At 42.5% G+C, this 7311-nt stretch overlaps 1 pseudogene; it reads right to left on the bottom strand.

The window, feature by feature from the left end:
* Positions 1-3809: 3809 nt before the first annotated feature.
* On the bottom strand, positions 3810-6042 carry LOC140506114 (heat shock cognate 71 kDa protein-like; annotated as a pseudogene).
* Positions 6043-7311: the final 1269 nt, after the last annotated feature.

Genomic DNA, 7311 nt, shown 5'->3' on the forward strand with positions numbered 1-7311 from the left:
TAATCTGCTTTGGTAGAGGGAGTTTCCTCACTTGGGAATTCCTCTTACTAATGAAATTATAAGTCCAGCCCTTATGCAATAGGAAAGACCAGCACAACAGTACAGTGTCAGTTAAGTTGTTAATTGGTAAACACATCCTGGAAAACAACTCAGAACCATGCTAGAAACGTGACTTAATATTGCAGATTCTTTGACCCAGAAATAACCCCTTTAGGTATTTACCTAGAGAAGGTCAAAGATGAGAGAAGATTAGGGAACCAGTGTTGAGGGCACCACCATCTTTCCAGTTAAACAAGATTGCAAACTCAGTGACATTCACAGTGATTCACTCTCTTCTAGCTCACATATACAATCTACTGCCAAATCTTGTCATTCTCACATTCACAGCGTCTTCCCCATATGTCATACCCTTTTCTCCACTCACGCACACATCACAGCCCTGGTACAAACCGTCTTCACCTCTCACCCCAACTACAGCAGCCGTCTAACACTCTTTCAAGTCGCTTCCCAATCCAGTGCATCTTCCACTCATCTTCTGAGATGATTTTTCTAAAGTGTAAAGTGAGGAAGCTAAGTGGTACAGAGGATAGAGCACTGAGCCTGAAGTCAGGAAGACCTGAGTTCACATGTGGCCTCAGACTTTTACTAGTTATGTGACTCTAGGCAAGTCACTTCACCTGTTTGCCTCAGTTTTCCTGTCTATGAAATGAACTGGAGAAGGAAATGGCAAACCACTTCAGAATCTTTGCAAAGATAATCCCTAAGGGCATCACAAAAAGTCAGACATGAATGAAAATGACTGAATAAGAACAACAAAAGATTTGATGACGGTTATCCGTTTCCCCCCTCAATGAGTTCATGGGGCTTCTTATCACCTTCAGGGTCAAATATAAAGTTAACTGTTTGATATCAGAGCTCTTCTACCCCCTTTTTACCCTTCTAATCTTCTCCCACTTTACTGTCTTCCATATCCTCTGTACTCCAGCTTCATAGGCCTACTTGAAATCCTTGCAGCACAAATGCCACCTCCCGATTCCATGCCTTTGCCTTCGCTGTTCCTTAGGTTTGGAATGCCATTCCCCCAACACCTCTGCCTCTTCCTTTCTTTGGTTTCATTCAAGATTCAACACAAATCCTATTTTCTGCAGGAGGCCTTTCCCCGTCCATCCAGATGCTGGTGACATTGCCTCTAAGGTAACCTTCCATCTGCTCTGTATATATCTTATACTTAGTATATGCGTGTACCTACTTATTTTCCTGTTTGTCTCCCCCATTAGAATGTGAACTCCTTGAAGGCAGCAGCTGTTTATTTTTGACTTTCTTTGTGTCCCTTTGTATCTCACTTAGTATAGTGCTTGGCATATAGTAGGAGTTCAATAAAAGCTTATGGCATTATGGCTTAACTAGATGACCCCTGAAATTCCTTCCAAAGCCGAGACTCAATGATTTTATGACCTGGGATGCTAGTTTCTTTCTCTTGTTCACTTTCTCTTCTGGACACTAAATATTATCTAGCTGTTTCCTCAATAGAAAGATGATTATCATTATTCTGTATTGGAGTGAGCTGGGTATGAGAGGCTCCTTGTCACTTTTTTCTTACTTGCTCTGCTGATAAGTGCTCCACTGTAACTCCTTGTCTTGCCCTTGTTAAGGTACTCAGACCCAATGGCAATATCTGGGCTATGTCAGACATGACATATAGATGTTATTGACGTAACGGGACAAGAAATGAAAGGTGAGATCTGCAGCATTGGAGAAGATGGAATGAAGATGACTATGGAGTTCCCAACATGAGCCTTGAAGAGCTTTTCCAAGCATACTTAAGCTGCAGACACTCTGTTCTACATACATATTTTGTACTGATCCCACCTCCATTCCCCCAGGCCAGATCCTTTGCCTCCTGGAAGTCCTAACCTACCTCCCACTCATCCCTTCCCTGAACTAAGACAACCTCAGTATCTAGAGCCAACCAATACATTCCATCACCTCCCCCAATCTCCAGACACTATCTCCTGAAAAGCAAGCATAAAGGGACTAGGAAGGCAGGGAAAAGAAGATTGCATTTCTTTTAGGCCCCTGTCTCATTTCCATGAAGCATATTTCTTTGAAGTGTGGGGAATTTTGTATTTTTTTGGCTGACCTCAGGGGGCATTACAATAGGTATATGAAAGAAAAGGGACTGGCTTGGCCACTGACTTGGCAAAGAGTCCCCAGGGTGCATCCAGGAACATCATCCTTCTCCAGAAGTGTGCTTTGGCTTCCAGGATATTTGGATGAGAAAAACATTGAAAGGTATCATTGTAACACCCCTTCTTAGGTTTGTGGCATGGAAGTCTGCTTTCCATTGTCTATTTCTTCCAGGCCAAACCTCATGGCATCTCCTCAGTTCAATATCATCCTTCTACCACACCCATCGCTCCAGGATTCCATTCTGCAAAAAGACAAGGTACTTTCTTTTTTGATTCTCCCAAAGGAAACCTGGCACAGGGGAACAGAGAGGAAGGATTGCCAGTCTGCCTGAGGCATTAGCTTTTGCCGACAATTCAATTAAAAGGGAAATAGAGCAGCATGTGGCAAGAGTAGTTCTGAGTTGGCACTGGAGAAACTGGACAGATTTTGCCTCTGAGGTCTAATCACAGAATTCAGAGCTGAAAGGGACCTTGGAGATCAGGTTCAACCCTCTCCTTTCCCTGATAATAGCTAATATTTAGTGTATATAGTACTTTTAGGTTTACAAAGTGCTTTATAGTCATTGTGTCAATTTGATTTTCCAAACAACCCTCTGAGGTAAGTTCTACAGGCATTATTATTGCCACTTAACAGAGGAGGAAACTGAGACCTAGAGAATTTAAATAATTTGGTCAAAGTGAAACAAATCATAATTGTCAGAGCAGTGACTTAAATCTGTGTTCTCTGATTCCAATTCCTGTCTTCTTTCTTTCCTCTATACCATATTGACTTGTCAAAAGTGAGGAGATTTAGTATGCAACCTATTGGATGAAGACCAATATAGAAAACAGAGAATTCTCTTCACTTTGCGTGGCCCTGTCTAAGAGTTCCAAGAGTTAATAATTTGATAAACTCAGTCTTAATGTTGTACCTTTCAAAAATTGTCTTTCTTTGTCTGGCAGTTCTCCATCTATTCAAGCAGAAAAAAATGAATCTAACTCCTCTATTTCAGAAGCTAAGAAAGATCTAAAGGTAATCCCTCTTCCTGCTCTCAAGGGGTTTATTATCTAGAAGAATAGGTAAAACATTTCCAGGAATAACTAGGATTTTGAAAATAGAATGTAATTAGTGCAGAAGAAAATATGAAGAAAGAGCTAAGAAATTTCAAAAGTAATTCTGATAGAAGTCAATGGCAAGAGCTTGGAGGAAGTTTCATAGAAGAAATGACATTTATCTCGGATGGAGGGTGGGTTGCAGGAAGGACTTAAATTTTACAATCATTTATTGGTTCCACCATGTGTAATACACTTTGTTGAGGAAACAAAGATGAAATAAGATAGTTCCTTCTTCTAAAGAGCTTACAATTTAGTACAGAGGAGATGACAAATACAATGATTTACTGTACTACAAATTATAATGTTATGAATGCATAGGAAAGGCCCAAATAGAATTATATTACTGATTAAAAAGTGGAAAGATCATTTCAATGTGGTTGAGTGAGGGAACACTTAACCGAGGTGGGTAAACTGGGCCTTGAAAAGAGGGAAGGAGAACTATTCCGGCCTGGGGGCAGCCTGGGAAAGGTGCAGAATGATATTGGAATTATAGCATGAAAACCTAGATGGCTGGAACGTAGTTGGTTTTATTTCCTTTTAGTTTATTTTTCTTTTCTTTTTTTTTTTTATGGTGCCAATTTTAAATAATTTTTATTCTCCAGGACAAGAATTGCATTTCCACTTGTTTACAGTACTGATAAAGTGCAATGTTGTTCACTTCTCTCCCCTCTGCACACATTCAAGTATTCAGAATGCCCAGATTTATACAGTAGCTTAAATGTTACTTTTAAACTGCCACTGCCTTGGCTACAAATTTTGAGTCCTTCAATTTTTGGAAAAGCTGTGTGGAATGCTATTTCTTCTGTTGTTTAGTCCACCTCTTCAATGGTGGGTCCAGAAGAAGCACCTCCAGATGGGGCTGCTCCACCCCCCGGGAATCCACCAGGCATGCCTCCTGGCATGCCCCCTGCACTCTGGTACAGCTTGGTAATGATGGGGTTGCAGACCTTCTCCAAGTCTTTCTGCTGATGCTCAAATTCTTCCTTCTCAGCAGTCTGGTTCTTATCCAGCCAGTTGATTATTTCATTACATTGGTCAAGGATCTTCTGTTTGTCTTCATCACCAATTTTGCCTTGCAGTTTTTCATCCTCCACTGTAGCCTTCATGTTGAAAGCATAAGATTCAAGAGAATTCTTGGAAGACACCTTGTCTCTCTGCTTCTCATCCTCAGCCTTGTATTTCTCAGCCTCCTGGACCTACGCTCAATGTCTTCCTTGCTCAGATGTCCTTTATCATTGGTGATGGTGATCTTGTTCTCCTTGCCTGTGCTCTTATCCACAGCAGAAACATTGAGAATGCCATTTGCATCAATGTCAAATGTCACTTCAATCTGAGGAACACCTCTGGGTGCTGGGGGGATTCCTGTGAGCTCAAATTTGCCAAGCAGGTTGTTATCCTTTGTCATTGCCCTCTCACCTTCATAAACCTGAATAAGCACACCAGGTTGGTTGTCCAAATAGGTGGTAAATGTCTGTGTCTGCTTGGTGGGGATGGTGGTATTACGTTTGATCAGAACTGTTATAACTCCACCAGCAGTTTCAATTCCAAGAGAAAGAGGAGTGACATCCAACAGCAACAAGTCCTGCACGTTCTCAGATTTATCTCCAGACAAAATGGCAGCCTGAACAGCTGCACCATAAGCAACAGCCTCATCAGGATTGATACTCTTGTTGAGCTCCTTGCCATTGAAGAAGTCTTGCAAAAGCTTCTGGATTTTCGGAATTCGAGTGGAACCACCCACCAGGACGATGTCATGAATCTGTGATTTATCTAGCTTGGCATCTCTTAAGGCCTTTTCCACAGGGTCCAGAGTGCCACGGAAGAGATCAGCATTCAGCTCTTCGAAACGGGCTCCAGTGATTGATGTATAGAAGTCGATACCTTCATAGAGGGAGTCAATCTCAATACTGGCCTGGGTACTAGAAGAGAGGGTGCGTTTTGCACACTCACAAGCGGTGCGAAGACGCCGAACAGCCCTCTTGTTCTCACTGATGTCCTTCTTGTGCTTTTGCTTGAACTCGGCAATGAAATGGTTGACCATTCGGTTGTCAAAGTCCTCCCCACCCAAGTGGGTGTCCCCAGCTGTGGACTTGACCTCAAAGATGCCATCTTCAATGGTAAGAATGGAGACATCGAAAGTACCAAGGTCAAAGGTCAACACATTTCTCTCGGCACCAACCTTTTTGTCCAAGCCATAAGCAATAGCAGCAGCAGTTGGCTCATTGATGATTCAGAGCACATTGAGACCAGCAATGGTGCCAGCATCTTTAGTGGCCTGACGTTGGGAATCGTTGAAATAGGCTGGTACTGTGATGACGGCATTTGTGACGGTCTTCCCAAGATAAGCTTCAGCAATTTCTTTCATCTTGGTCAAGACCATAGAAGACACTTCCTCTGGATAGAAACTTTTGGTCTCCCCTTTGTACTCCACTTGGACCTTAGGCCTGCCTGCATCATTCACCACTGTGAAAGGCCAGTGCTTCATGTCTGACTGTACAACTGCATCATCAAATCTGTGACCAATCAGACGTTTGGCATCAAGAACTGTGTTGGTGGGGTTCATTGCAACTTGATTCTTTGCAGCATCACCGATTAAATGTTCTGTGTTGGTGAAGGCAACATAGCTGGGGGTGGTCCTGTTTCCTTGGTCGTTAGCAATGATCTCCACTTTCCCATGTTGGAAGACTCCCACACAGGAGTAAGTGGTGCCAAGATCAGTGCCAACTGCGGGTCCCTTCGACATGGTTGCTGGGGAACCGGGGGTCGTAGCAGACCGCTGTGGAGAAAGAAGGGCTGCTGCTGCGCTGAGTAGACCCTAGTTTATTTTTTCAATGAAGAAAAAAAATCTACTTCCTCCCCTTCCACTTTTCTTTTAACCAACTGGGAAAAAACTAACCTTTGTATAAAATGGACAAGTCAAGCAAAATAAAGTCCCTCGCTGGCCACGTTCCAAAAAATACATGTCTCATTCTGTACCTTGAATCCATCATTCTCTTCCAGGAGATGGGTAGCATGCTACACCATTCATCTGGAATCTTGGCTGACAAGACTTTTTAAGTCTTTCAAAGTTCTGTTTTTAGAGTGTTGTCATTGTAGATGTCCTGACTCTGCTCATTTCATTCTGCCTCAGTTCAGTCTTTCTAGGTTTCTCTGAAACTATCCCTTTAATTATTTCTTACAATATAAAAGTATTCTTTCAAGGGTCAGCTCAAGTGCTTCCTCTGGGGTCTCCTTTGATGTGAAGGCTGTTGATCTACCTCTGGTGTCCATTTGTTACCCAACTCTCACCTATGGCTCCAAGAAACTGTAGCATGTGCAGCAGCCACACCCTGCTAAAAGCATCTTGACAGATGGTAACCAACCGGCCTCAAACCCATCAGGGAGTTAGGGGGAATGTCTGCCCCAAGTATGTGAAGACTTCCCTTGGAAGAATGGGTGGACTAGAACAGTTTGTTCCAATGACCATGAAGGTGAGTGAAGCAGGCACTGTGGAGTACTTAGAGTTTGGTTAGACATTGAAGATGCCAAGGTCATCCACTGCATCCAGAGCTATCATCATTCTTCTTGACTTTTGTCTTGCCACTGGACTTTGATGACTCTGAAAGAGAGACTGAAACTGAGGATTCTGCCCAGCTCTGCCTCATTTAAATTCGATTCACATGCTAGTCAAGACATCAACCTATGACATCATTGGTCCTCTTTGAAAACAAAGGAGAACAACCTTTGTTTTCAAAGAGAACCAATACAACCACGATTAATTCTGGATGCAACATAGCTTGAAAAAGGGAATAAGGTGATAAGTTTGGAAAAATAGATTGGAGTCCCAATGCAGAGGGCTATGAATGTCAGGTTAGAAAGGTTGTAGTTTACTTGCAAAGGAACTGGAAGTTACTGAGTAAGCAAGGCTGTGCCATAATGAAACATATGGAAGATGACTTAGGCAACGTTTGGAATAATGATTTGGAAAGAAGAAAACAAGAGGCAAGGAGACAAGTTAGGAGCAGTAAGGCACTCTGAATGGAAGCAG

The sequence above is a fragment of the Notamacropus eugenii genome, chromosome 5, assembly GCF_028372415.1.
Source record: "Notamacropus eugenii isolate mMacEug1 chromosome 5, mMacEug1.pri_v2, whole genome shotgun sequence".
In the NCBI taxonomy this organism is placed as follows: Eukaryota; Metazoa; Chordata; class Mammalia; order Diprotodontia; family Macropodidae; genus Notamacropus; species Notamacropus eugenii.